This window comes from Protopterus annectens, chromosome 6.part0 (assembly GCF_019279795.1).
Source record: "Protopterus annectens isolate FY-2018-M chromosome 6.part0, PAN1.0, whole genome shotgun sequence".
Classification (NCBI taxonomy): domain Eukaryota; kingdom Metazoa; phylum Chordata; order Ceratodontiformes; family Protopteridae; genus Protopterus; species Protopterus annectens.
In genome coordinates this window covers 484,598,263-484,612,847 of record NC_056737.1, presented here as the reverse complement: position 1 = coordinate 484,612,847, position 14,585 = coordinate 484,598,263, and the positions used below count along the sequence as shown (strand labels likewise).

General features: G+C 45.2%; 1 protein-coding gene across 1 annotated transcript in view; it reads right to left on the bottom strand.

Moving 5' to 3' along the window:
* Positions 1–14,585, bottom strand: part of CDAN1 (codanin 1) — a gene marked incomplete in the record, with an annotated part of 1,645,523 nt that overhangs the window by 864,874 nt on the left and 766,064 nt on the right.

Genomic DNA, 14,585 nt, shown 5'->3' with positions numbered 1-14,585 from the left:
CCACAGCCCATAAGGCATAACAACATACCCAACCCTGTAATCAAAGGTGACTCTATAGTCAGGCACATTGATGTTTCACTCACCAGGCTAAACAAGGAGAAAGTTACTGTCACAGCTGCCTGTCGGGTGCCAGGATCCGCCACATAATGCACTAGCTCAGGTCACTCCACAACAAGTACAAATATGACTCTCTCATTGTCCATGTTGGTGTGAATGACCTGAGATGCACCTCCCTGGACTACATGAAAAGCGACATGGAAGAGCTCTCTGATCTTGTAGCCCAGGCAGGTATGACCCTAGCCCTGAGTAGCATCATGTCATCACTCAGAATACCACCACAGTACAAGGACAAAATGACTGATTTCAACAATTGGCTAAGCTTCTGGTGTCATTCTAAGGGGATCCAGTATACGTCTGCCTGAGATAACATGATCGGCAGACTACGATGCTTTGCAAGAGATGGCCTGCACCTGTTGCTCTTGGGATTCCAGATACTGGCTAAGGCTCTTACCAACCCTATAGTGCCTTTTTTAGGCAAGGTTCAAATGACAAATTCACCACCATAACAGGTACAAGCAAGCAAAATCTGAGGGTAATGCTACTCAATGCTAGAAGTCTAAACCTCAAAATGCATTCACTCGAGGCACTCCTTAAAATGGAGAACTTTGACATCTGTCAGCGACAGAGACCTGGTTCAAGGCTCCAGAGAGTACCCCTGCATTACCAAGCTTTAATTCATACCACACTATCAACCAACTAACCTGGACCAAAACACTAAAGGCGGAGGCATGTCCATATTCATTAAGGATATCCACACCTCCAGGCTAGTTGCTCAGCATAATGCATCCAAGATTATCCAAGTGCAATTAACTCTGGGCAAGACCGCAATCCAAAGTGTAACTTGATACAGATCCCTCACCATGCCCCAGGATTCCCACTCCTCATTTCTTGATACACTGGAAAATATTAGGGTACAACCCAACACCCTAATAATGGGCGATTTCAATTACCCCACCATTAACTGGGTAAACTACTAATGTACCAAATCTTTTGCTCAACGTTTTCTGGAATTCATAAATTCCAAAGCCTTGGATCAACTTATCCACACCGCCACCATGGGCAGCAATATCCTACACCAACAAGGGCGACCGGTGTTCCAAACCAGAGGTCAATTCCTCGTTGGTCAGATCTGACCACAAGCTAATCACCCTAGACATCCGCATCCCACCCCAACCCCCCCCCATTAGATAAACCACGGTAAAAAAATTTTCGAAAGCCAACTTCACGCTTCTTAGAAGTGGCAAACTTCATGACACCCCATTCAGATGGACAACAGAGGTACGACTGCTGAATCCTACACAAATGCACTTTATAAACACTTACACAAGTGCATGGATCATGCTATCCCTAACAGAACCAAGATGCTATCCTCCAAAAAAGGAAGCCAATCTGGTGGTTCCCTGCCATAAACAAACTCTACAACAGAAGAAAGAAACTGTTGAAAAAAAAAAAGAGTAAATTCCCATGAATGGAGGAACTCCTTGGCCAGCCTCAGTAAGAAGCTGAGATCCCTAATAAATTCCTCTAAGGCTAGTTATGAAAACAAAATCGCCACTGATTCTAAAGACAACCACAAAGCATTCTATAGCTATGTCAAGAATCTCAATGGCAACACTCAGATCTGCTCTGAGTTACAGCACAATGGCACTAAATATACAGAACCAACTGATATTGGCAACATCCTGGCAGATAGGTTCAGTGCGAACTTTACACCCCCTCTCACCCCCCTAAAGGGCCAGTCTCTATACTGGAAGAATGCAAACTTCCTGTAATCACAGCTGCACAGGTAAAAAAAAAAAAAAAAAAAAAAACCTCTCCAAAGCCAAGAACACAGCATCCATGGGACCTGACAACATCCCAGGCTGCATTCTACACGAACTACAGAATGAACTGGCACCCCACCTAAGCACCATATTCAATCATAGCCTCACCTCAGGCTTTGTGCCCACTGAATGGCACACAGCGACGGTTATCCCACTCCACAAAGGGGGAGCCACCACGGACCCCCAGGAACTACAGCTCCATTAGCCTAATGAGCCTGGTCTGCAAGGCCATGGAGCATGTCATCATAGAACTTGAATCTCCAAACTCTGGACCCCACCCAGTTCAGTTTTGTAAAAGGCAGATCATGTCTCCTAAACCTGATAAACTTCTTTGAAGCAGTCACCAAAGCCGTAGACGAGGGTAAGGTGGTTCACACAGCCTATCTAGATCTCGCCAAGGCTTTTGACACCATCCCCCACTCTGGAATTATAGATAAACTCACTAAAGTAGGTATAAATCCCTAAGTCATAAGATGGGTTGCCAACTGGCTCACTGACAGAACTCACACTGTGAAAGTAGCAGACTCCAAATCCGACTTCAGACAAGTGGAGTACCACAGGGTTCAGTCCTGGGTCCTCTCCTGTTTGGTATCTACTTTTCTGAAGTACAAACTAACACAGAAGGTCTTTGGCTAATAAAATTCGCTGATGACTGCAAACTAGGAGCCATAATCAAAACTCCTAACGATGTGGACATCCTACAAAAGGGCCTCACTGAGACAGATGTCTGGTGTCAAAGCCATGGCCTCAAGCTCAATGCCAAAAAGTGCATTGTCATCCCCTTTGGTAAAAACTCTGCACCCATGAGCTACCACATAGGTGGTAGTCTACTTAATACCAAAAGTGTGATAAGAGACCTTGGGACACAGGTGGACAGTAGTCTCTCCTTTGATAATCACATTGATACAGTAGTCAGGAAATCCTTCTACATGGCACACCTCATCACAAAAGGTTTTTCATCCTGGAAAAAAAGAGGTCATTGTTCCCCTCTACTCTTCACTCATTAGACCCATTAGAGAGTACAATGCCCCTTTTGGTATGTACCTCACAAGACATCTACAACAACTTGAAAGGCCGCAGAAATACCTCACAAAGAGGATTACTGGCCTCAAACAGATGCCCTATGCAGACCGCCTCAAAAATTTCCAGCTTTTCTCCATCGCATATCGCCTACTCAGAGGTGATCTCTGCCTAACATACAAAGCTATGTCAAACCCAGAGCTGCTGTACATGCTCCACTTAAAGAAATCCCAATCCTTCAGAGCTACACAATCTAGGGACCTAAACCTTGTCACCACAATAAAGAGAACATGCTGGAGGGATAGATTTCTGCCCCAGAAACTTCCCATACTCTGGAGCAAACTACCTATGTATATCAAACAAAGCTCCTCATTAGCAGTCTTCAAGAAAAATCTTGATTGGATGGGAAATAGGAAATTCACTATGGGGATCACCTGTTTGGCTCTGCTTGACAGGGGCACAGGAGAATAATTTTTTCTTCGGTGTCGAAAGCCAGGGTACCTTTTTGGCTAGGCTTATATAGGCCCTAGGGCCAATAGCCCAGTACCGACCTACGAATCTATGTTGATGTTATTTGCCCTCTGCTGAGGCGATCAAAGGCCTTGCACCTTAGGGGGCCTGAAGTGGCTACCCACCTCAGCTCTGATGTGTCTGAAGAGTTCCTGAGACAGCTGTGGAAGGTGAAAAGGAACACCTGGAATGACAGAGAAATGCTGAATCTACCAGTGAAATTCCAGTTTGAGGCAAAGAAGCAGAGAACATGATGGTCCAGCTGGTCGAGGTGCTGAAAACCCACTGACTTTAGGTACCACTGAAACTTCCTGATATGAAGCCTAGCCCAGGAGTGCAAGAGGATGGTGGAGGCCATGAAAGCTGGTGCACTGAGAAATTCCCTGGCTGGAAGGGAGGACAGGTGGAATGACAGAAAATAATTTGGGAGGGACAAAACCTTAGAGGCAAGGAAGAGATGCCAGCAATGGAACAGTCTGGAACCTGCAGCCTAGGAATACATAATCACTGACTTTTGCAGGTTGACAGTGAACCTCAGGCTGTGTAACAGAAGTTGGGTAAAATGAAGATCTTGCACCAGCTTGGAATGGGATGGATCTTGAAGCAAAAGGTTGTCCAGATAAGGAAATATCTGAATGCCTTGAAGCCTGCAAAAGGTAACTACCAGGGCTAGACATTTGGTGAACACCACTGGGGCTGCTGAAAGCCCACACGACAAAGCAGAGAACTGAAAATGACAGGAAGATACAGAAAAATGCAAGTATTTCCTGAATACAGGATGGATAGGAATATAAAGGTAAGTGTCCCTGAGATCCAAGGAAACCAGAAAGACCTGGAGGAAGAACAGAGGAAACAGAGTCTGAAGACAGCATTTGGAAGGATGACGGTATCAGAAGGGTGTTCAGCAATGAAAGATCCTGGACAGGTCTCCAAGACCCCTCTTTTCTTGGAGCCCAGAAAAATCCTGGAATAAAATCCCAAACCCCTCTTGGTCTGTTGAACTGGTTGAATGGTACTCTGATCTAGCAGATCTTGGAAGACCTCTGGAAAATGAGGAAGCTGTTCTGCAAGGGGTAAAGGAGGGAAGGGTCTTCCAAGTCACAAAGTAACCCTGCCAGAGAACTCAGGTGTCTGTGGTAATCAGTTGCCAAAAGTACAGTTGTGTATACTTACCATAAATGTAGATGTTCAAGTGTATTCACTGTTGCAGACATCACATTTGGGTTATCTGCCTGCAGGTAGCCCTCAGCCAGCCTGAACACCAGAGTCTTGGATTCCTGCGTCGGATGCTGTCTCTTCTTCCATGACGTCAAGGGTATAAAAGATGCAGCCGACGCCATTACATCAGTTTTCTTGTCCGAGATGTCAAGTGCCCCCACAATGGGAAGCAATTATATGTTATGGTACCCCTCCAACAAAAGCAAATACATCAGAAAGCTTAAATACACCAAACAAGAAGGAAAGGTAGAGCCAAGAGAAGTCAGGGGGCTGGAGGGAGGGTAACCAGGACTGCAACAGTGAATGCACTCGAACATCTACATTTATTATAAGTGTACACAACTGTACTATGTTCTTCGTGTTTCACTGTTGCAGTCATCACATTTAGGTCAATTCCCAAAGCTAAGGAAGGGAGGAGGTAGTTAGAGAGCATTAGGACCAGCTATTAAGCCCTGCAAGACTGCAGTGGCAAAACCAACTCTGGATTTAGAAAAAATTGGCATGTGGTAATGCTTGGTGAAGGTATGTACAGAGCTCCAGGTAGCAGCTTCTAGGATGTCCCGGGTAGGGACACCTCTGAGAAAGGCTGTAGAGGTAGATGCAGCCCTGGTGGAATGTGATCTTATCCCCTGTGGAGTAGGTTTTCCATGGTGCTTGTACCAGAAATTAATGCAATGGATTATCCACTTAGAAATGGTTTGCTTTGAAATGGCCTTCCCCTCTGCCTCTGCCCCTGCAGCAAAGCCAACTAGCAGCTGTTCAGATTTTCTGAAAGGCTTAGTTCTGTCCAAATAAAATCTAAGTTGTCTGTGCACGAGTGCAGTATTCATTCTCCTTTGTTTTGTGGAGTCAGGAAAAACGTAGGCAAATGAATGGACTGATTAAGGGCCACACTAGACACCACTTTGGGCATAAAGGAAGGATTGGTCCTGAGGGAAACCCTGTCCACATGGAAAATAATGAAGGGCTCCACTGACATGAGGGCCTGTCATTCAGACACTCTTCTTGCTGAAGTGATGGCTAGAAGGAAGGCTGTGTTCCAAGAAAGGAATTTCAACTCTGCAGTTGCAGCTGGCTCAAAAGGAGGGAGAGTGAGCTTTTTCAATACAAAGTTAAGGTCCCAGGACTGGAGTAGGGGCTCTCCTGGGGGGGGGGGTCTTAAATTTTTGGTCCCTCTGAGGAATTGCTTTAGCAGGGGGTGAGAGAAGAGGTGTGATTCAGTATTATAATGTGCTGAAATGGCAGAGGCATGAATTTTAATTGATGAGAAGGATAGGCCCTTGTGGAGCATTTCTGTTAAGTACTGAAGAATATGAGGAAAGCTGGGCACCGTTGTGCCCATCCCCTGAGTCTGGCTCCAGGAACAGTGTCTTTTCCACTTTTCAGCATAGGATTTTCTAGTACTAGGCCTCCTTGCCTCCAGAATGACATCTAGCACCTGCTTACTGAGGGATGCTATTGGAGAGCTCAAGGAATTAGTCTGGCCCGCCTGCTGGGACAGCAGGGAAGGGGTCTGAGGCAGGTGCCATGGTTCCAGCAGTGTCAGACTGTGCAAGAGGGAGTACCAGTGCTGGCATGGCCAGTCTGGTGCAATCAGTATTGTCCTTGGTTTGTCCTGTCTGATCTTTATCAGAACCTTCGAGAGGAGAGGCAGAGGGGGAAAAGGCATAAACTGAGAGGCTTTCCCAGGTAAAAGACAGGGCATCCACTTTCCAAGCTTGACTGTGGGAAGTCCTTGGGCAGAATTTGTCCAATTGGTAGTTCTGAGGGGAGGCAAACAGGTCTATCTCTGGAGTCCCCCAGTTGCTCCTCAAGAGGTTGAATATTTTTGGTTCCAGTTTCCACTCGTGTCAGTCCATGAGATTTCTGCTTAGGTCGTCTGCCAGTGAATTTAGCTTGCCTGGCAAGAATTGAGCTTGTAGGTGCACTTGGTAGCTCAAGGCTGTGTTCCACAGAGCCATGGCTAGTCTGCAGAGAGGGTACAAGTGGGTTCCCCCCTGCTTGTTTATGTACCACATAACTGTGGTGTTGTATGTCTTTATCAATAATTGTCCTGGAAGAATGTGGTGCTTGAAGGCTGTCAGGGAATTCTATACAGCTAACATTTCTTTTTGGTTGATATGCAGGTGCATCTGTCTCCTGTTCTATTTGCCCTGAATGCACTGCCTTGCCAAGTGAGCCCCCAATGCATAATCTGATGCGTCTGTTGTTAGGGTTTGGGTGGCAGGGGGTAGAGTGAAAGGGAGCCCCTTGTTGTGGTAGCAGGCCTCTGCCCACCAAAGGAACTCTGTCTTTATATAAGGAATGACAGGAATCATTGATTCCAGGTCCCGAGAATGTTGACACCATAGGCTTTTTCGATACCATTGTAGTTTCCTCATATGCAGTCTTGCATATGGAATTAGGAGAATGCAAGAGGCCATGAACCCCACGGCTTGCAGAATTTTCCTTGCTGAGAGCTGGGTCTTTGTGGCCAGTAGTTTGAAGTAGGCGGTCAAACATGTTTCTCTGGAGTGAGGAAAGTCATCTGGGAAGTTGTATTCAAGCATGCTCTCAGGAATACAATTTGTTGGCAGGGTACTAGGTGAGATTTCTTTTTGTTTATGGTGTACCCCAGTAAGTTTATAAGTTTCTTTACGAATGCCAGATGTTTTAATAACAATTCCTGGCTTTCTGCCTGAATCAGACAATCGGCCAAGTAAGGGTATATTTGAATATTTCTCTGCCTGCAAAATGCAATGGATGGAGCTAGACACTTTGTGAATACCCTGGGCACATGTAGATAAGCAAAAGGAAAGTGCAGAGAGCCGATAGTGCATGGAGCCTGCTCTGAAGCATAGGTATTTCCTGCAAGATTCCCTTACTGGAATGTGCAGATAAGCTTCCTTTAAGTCTAAGGTTGCCAACCAGGCATCTTTGCCTAGCATAGGAAGCAGTTGTTGAAGTGTTAAGCATCTTGAATTTTGGGATTACCAAAAAAAGTGTTTAGAATAGAGAGGTCCAGGATAAGACACCAAGATCTGTCTTTTCTGAGTACCAGGAAAAGTCTTAAATAAAAACCTTGCCCCTTTTCTTCTGCTGGGACAGGGTGAATAGCCCTGATACTTAGAAGAGAGAGAACCTGCTGTTGTGCCTCTGCCCACTGATTTGGGGGTAGGTCTGGCCAACCGTTTGGGGTTGGTAGGGTGTGGAAGTGGAATCTGTATCCTTGGGAAACTATTCAAAACCCATTTGTCCTGGGTAACGAGTTCCCAGTTTTTTGCATGTAGAGCAAGCTTTCTTCCTAAGGGAGAAGGCAGCTGAGCAGGGCTTGGAAGGGCTAAGGTTAAGTCACTGTGCCATTTTCCCGTAGGGGGGTGTCTTACTACTCCCTGCTTTGGAAGTGGGAGCCCTCCACTGCTTAGGCCTGTACGTAGCCTGAGAATGTAATCTAGGTGGTCTGCTGTTCCTGGGTTTGGACTGAGAAGGCCTGGAAAAGGCTGGAAAGGACCAATTCTTTGAAGGCAAATGCCTACTAAATCTGGGAGGCTGTACTTGCAGGAAATCTTTAACAGTTTGCATAGATTTAGCTTTTTCCTCCATCTTTTTGAAGACTACTTTTGCTTTGTTGCCAAACAGGCAGTCTTGGTTTAAGGGAGCATCCAGTAATTTAGCTTTAACATGATCTGGGAAGTTTTGCTCCTTAAGCCAAGCATGCCTTCTAAGTACAGACCCAGTGACAGCAGCCATGCAAGATGCTTCTAGAGAGTCAAAACCACATTGCAAAGTATGTTTACCAACTTGTTCTGCAGAATGCATTAAATCCTGCAATTAGAAGAAACAGAAATATCAGATTCCTGATCAGAAGGGAAATCCGTTCTAGGTCTCAGAGGGGGAGGCTGGCTTCCCCTAATTAAGGTAATAAGGTCTTCAGCCATTCTAAGCAGTTCCTTTTTAGGCATATGGGCCTGAGCATGCAGTCTGGACGTCGGTTTTCTAGGCGTGGGTCGTGTTTTAGGCCTGGAGGAAGAAGATGACGTTGGTTTAAAATGCAAGTCTGTAGGCCTGAATACACCCTCAGAAGCCGATGCCTGCACAGCGGACCCATCCAAGGCAGAGACGTCCGCAAGTTCTATAGTCGAAGAAGCATCTCGCGGCATACCAAACTCCGAATGGGTCTCAGTAGAGGCCTGCGAATCTGACGTAGGGGGCATCAGGGGCTGCGAAAGTGCCTGAGTACTGGCGGACTGGCGACTAGTTTAACGGAAGCATTGTCGGCAGTTTTGTACCTATGCGGGCTCTGTCTCTGTCTTTATCCTTACGTTTTTTCGGAATATCGGTAGTCGGATGGCTTACCAAAGCCATTTCTAGATAGCTATACAGAGTACCAAAATGATTTACTGCAAATATAGACCAACGACGAATAGTTCGGTGGTTGAACAAGGCACAAAACCGACAGCGAGGAACGTCGTGGTCTGGGCCTAAGCAAGGAATGCAGTACGAATTAAAATCTTTATGAAGTATTTGCTTTCCACAGGTAATACAATTGTTAACTTTTACTGACATCGGATAAGAGCAAAAAAAAGGATCCCCAATGGGGTATTTAGCTTTTTTGAAGACTTCGGTTCGGAAACATGAAAATTTCAAGAGTTGGCTCACTGGCACTTGTGAACTGCTTCTGCTTCGGGCACCGCGCGGCAAGAAAGACTGATGTAATGGTGTCGGCAGCATGTTTTATACCCCTGACGACCTGACATCATGGAAGAAGAGACAGCATCCGAAGCAGGAATCCAAGACTCTGGTATTCAGGCTGGCTGAAGGCTACCTGCAGGCAGATAATCCAAATGTGATGACTGCAACAGTGAAACATGAAAAACATCTGGGAGAAAGAGAGAGAGAAAGTGTGAGGAACAAGGGAACTTAGCAGAAAGGAATGGGAGGCAGGCAGACAGATGGCTGCAGATTTGTCAAGAAAGAACTGCTTCAGGGGCCTGTGTTGTTGAGTAAGAGTATCCGAAAAGACATGTCTAAGAGGTTTTTTACCTTTGGAAGATTGTCTAGGCAGCCTATACAAAAACAGCAGCCTTACTAGGATTGTTCCTTTGAAACTTGGGAATAGAAGAGACACAAATCTGCTTCATATCTTTCATTATAATCCACAAAAAACTGGGCAGTCTTTAGAAAAATAAGGCATTTCTAACTCGACTCGCCAGAATAACCATAGCTCAAACTCACCTCCTCTCCACCCTACTCTATGCTGCACCTATCTTCACCAACAAACCCAAAACCGAAATTACCAAGCTTAATGACGGTCACAATCAAATAGCCAAATTTGCCACCGGTGCCCCCTACCGAGGCCACCACTGTTACTCACAAAAGCAACTTAACTGGCTTGAGTTCCCTAATCTCTTATCATCCCTTCAACTTTCTTTTGCCCATAAACTCCTACTACTTCCAGACAAAACTCCAGCACTGTCCAACCTGCTAAAACTGCAAATCAATCCCAGACAACTTCACTCTAGTGACAAAAGACTAAGCATAATGACCAAAAGCAATAGCACAGCAGTTAACTCCCTCTTCTATAACCACATAGGCAAAATTTGGAACTCATTACCTTCTTAAATTACCTCAACTGACTCAAAAGTTGCATTCAAAAAGCGACTCAAAGAGCACCTAAAACTCTCACTGACCTCCCTCACTCCCTGCTCCGTCACTTCCTCCCATTACTAGGAATAGTAACTCCTACCTATGGTGTTTTCACCTCCTAATATCTACCCAGAATGTCCACAAATATTCACATTCCATCTCAGAACTCTCCTAATAGTCACCCACTGAATCCTATCATTTCATTTAACCTCCCTTTACTTAGGTTTGTCTCACACAATGTGATAACTGGAACTAATGTACTTTCTATGAACTTTTGATTTTTTTTTTTTTTACTTCATAACTATGCAACCTTTTTTAAATCTTGTGTTTACTAATGTTATTTGCATGCCATGTTGTTTGTTGTATGGAGATTTTCTCCCTGGGCTTCCGCTGAAAATGGACATATATCCAGTCAGAATGTCCCAGTCAACGAATGTAAAATAAATAAATTATCTTACTTTGATGCTGCAAGGTCTTGAAAAGGTCAGCCACAGCATTACCAAACAAGTTCTGGTTGTCCAGGAGAGTGCCAAGAAGCTTTGATTTGATATCATCTGGCAAGACTAGAAGGAGAAGCCAGGAATGGAGCCTCATCACTAAGCCTGAGGCAGCAACTCTAGACCATGCATCAGCTGCATCACAGCTGCATTTAACAGAGTGACAGGTAACCTGAAAATTGGCACTGAGCAAGAAAAGAGGTCTTACCGTCAGAGTCGGGCATATCAGAAACAATCTTCCCAATCTGGCAAAGAAAGTACAGTTGTGTACCTACCATAAATGTAGACGTTCAAGTGTATTCACTGTTGCAGTCATTACTCTTGGGTTATCCTACTGGCAGGCTAACCGCAGTCGGCCTGAATTCCAAAGTCCTGGTCCAGCGTCGGTTGCTGTCGCCTCTTCCCTGACGTCAGTGCGCCAGGGGTATAAAAGATGCAGCCGACTCCATTTTCTTCAGTTTTTCTTGCCCCAGATGTCAGGTGCCCCCAAAAGGGTAGGCTAAATATATTATGCCAATAAAGATACATGCAGTAAATAAACATTTCCTTCATCTACAAGCAAATACACCACATAGGATGTATAGAATAGAGAAGTACAGATAAACCCCAGCAAAGGAAAGGGGGACGGTGGTAGGGTAGCCTGGACTGCAACAGTCAATACACTCGAACATCTACATTTATGTTAGGTACACAACTGTACTATGTTCATCGTGTTTCACTGTTGCAGTCATTACTCTTGGGTTGAATCCCAAAGCTGAGGATGGGTGGCTGGGCTAAATAGGATTAGGAGAGGCTATGAGGCCCTGCAGAACTGCAGTGGCAAAGCCTACTCTGGATTTAGAGTAAAGAGGTAAGTGACAGTGCTTTGTAAAAGTGTGCACTGAACTCCAAGTTGCAGCCTCTAATATGTCTTTGGTTGGTACTCCTCTGAGGAAGGCTGCTGAAGTGGCTGCTGCTCTGGTAGAATGACGCCTAATACCCTTAGGCACTGATTTGCCATGCTGAGAATAGCAGAAACGGATGCAATGCCCTATCCATGTAGAAATGGTCCGTTTTGAGATGGCCTTTCCTTGTGATCCTGCAGCATATGACACAAAGTTGCTCAGTCTTTTTGAAAGCTTTAGTTCAGTCCAAGTAGAAATGCAGCTGTTTGTGTATGTCCAAAGAATGCAGAATTTTCTCACCCGTGTTCTGTGGGTTTGGATAAAAGGTAGGCAAGTGAATGGTTTGGTTGAGGGCCACACTGGACACCACCTTAGGCATAAATGTTGGGTTTGTCCTCAGAGAAACCCTGTCTGGTTGAAAAATGATAAAAGGTTCCAACAGCCATGAGTGCTTGTGACTCAGAGACTCGTATTGCAGAGGTTATTGCTAGGAGCAGAGCTGTTTTCCAGGATATGAATTTTATATCCGCTGTTGAGGCTGGCTCAAAAGGAGGCAGTGTGAGTTTTTCCAAGACATAATTGAGGTCCCATGCCAGAATTGGTGCTCTCCTTGGAGGCCTGATGTTTTTGGCCCCTTTGAGGTACTGCCTTTATTAAAGGATGAGAAAAGATAGGTGGTTCCGTATTGTAATGGGCTGAAATGGCAGAGGCATGAATCTTAATTGATGAAAAGGAAAGGCCTTTGTCCAGCATCTCATTTAGGTATTGTAAAATCTGAGGAATATTTGGTACATACGTGTCAATGCCTTGCTCCTGGTTCCAAGCACAGAATCTCTTCCATTTTTCTGCATAAGATTTTCTGGTACTGGGCCTCCTGGCCTCCAAGATAACATCCATAACAGCTTTTGAAAGAGGAGTGTTCTGAATGGCTACATTATCCACCATGCTGCCAGATTTAAGGTCCTGAGTTGGCTGTGCAGGATCTGATTGTTTTGCTGGGTCAGCAAGTGAGAAGTTTGAGACAATATCCATGCTGGACCTTGAGACAAGCTCTTTAGGATTGGGTACCAGTGCTGGCGTGGCCAGTCTGGTGTAATCAGTATAATTTTTGGCTTCTCTTGTCTGACCTTTAGTAGTATTCTGGGAAGGAGAGGAAAGGCACATACTGTCAGATTTTTCCAGCTGAAGGATAGGGCATCCACTCTCCATGCTTGTTTGTGATAAATCCTTGTGCAAAATTTCTGTAATTGGTAGTTGTGAGGGGAGGCAAAGTGATCTATGTCTCGGCATCCCCATTTCCTTGTTATCATGCTGAAGACTTGTGGATCCAGTTTCCACTCGTGGGGATCCATGAGGTTTCTGCTTAGTTTGTCTGCCAGAGTATTTGTTTTTCCTGGCGGGAATTGTGCTTGCAGGTGAACTTGATAAGTCAAAGCTGTGTCCCATAAGGTCATCGCTTGTCTACAGAGGGGGTAGGAATGTGTACCTCCCTGCTTGTTTATGTACCACATGACAGTAGTATTGTCTGTCTTTATCAATAGCTGTCCTGGATGAAGTAGATCCTTGAAAGCTGTCAAGGCATTCTGAACAGCTAGCATCTCTTTTTGATTGATGTGAAGATGCATCTGGCTTGCAAGGCCATATGCCCTGAATACATTTTCCTGCCATATGGGCTCCCCAGGCATAATCTGATGCATCCGTTGTCAGTGTCTGTCTGGCTGTGGGTAAAGTGAATGGCAGACCCTTGTTGTGGTGACAGGCCCGTGCCCACCATCGAAACTCCTGTTGTAGGCAGGGAATGAGGGTAATTACTGTCTCCAGGCTGTGGCAATGCTGAGTCCAAACACTTTTTAGATACCATTGTAGTTTCCTCATATGCAGTCTGGCATATGGAATTAGTAGAATGCAGGATGCCATGAAACCCAAGGCCTGCAGGATTTTCCTTGCAGATAACTGGGTTTTTGTTGCCAACGTTTTGAAGTAAGAAGTCAGTTGCTTTTGTTTGTCTGGCGTGAGATGAGCCATCTGGGCAGTTGTATTTAAGCTTGCATCCAGGAATATTATCTCTTGAGAGGGTACTAGTTTTGATTTCTTTTCGTTTACTGTGTACCCTAGGCAAATTAGTAATCTTTTTACAAATGCCAGATGCTTTAGAAGAATGTTTTTGTTCTCTGCTTGAATAAGGCAGTCGTCAAAGTACGGATATATTTGAATTCCTCTTTGTCTGTAAAATGCAATTACTGGTGCTAGGCATTTTGTGAAGACCCTGGGCGCAGTAGATAAGCCAAAGGGCAGTGTAGAGGATTGGTAGTGTATTGAGCCAGCTATGAATCTGAGGTATCTCCTGCAGGACTGTCTGATCTTGACATGCAGGTATGCCTCTTTTAGGTCCAAAGTTACGAGCCAAGCCTTCTTGCCCAGCATGGGCAGTAGCTGCTGTAGAGTCAACATCTTGAATTTTGGAACCTCCAGAAACGTGTTTAGTATTGTTCTCCAGGTTTTGTCCTTTCTGGGCACTAAGAAAAGTCTGGAGTAAAATCCTTGCCCCTGCTGTTGTTGTGGTACTTGTTGAATGTCCCTCATTGTCCATGAGGGCTGTAATTTGCTTTTGTGCCTCTGTCCATTGGTTGTGTGGCAGGTCTGGCATGCCTTTTGACCTAGGTAGGGTGTGAAAATGGAACCTGTAGCCTTGGGACACTATGTTCAAGACCCATTTGTCTTGGGTAATCTTTTGCCAATTTGATGAAAAAGTGCTAGTTTTCCTACTAAGGGGGCTGCCAAAAGAAAAGTGCTTGGATCTGGCAGAGGAAAGTCATTGGGACTGTTTCCTGTAAGGTTGTGATTCGTCTTCTCCGCTTTCGAGGTAGGAGCACCCCATTGTTTAGGCCTGTATGAGCCTTGGAGCGGAGATCTGCCTCTGGGACGTCTGTATCTGCCTCTTTGTGGTC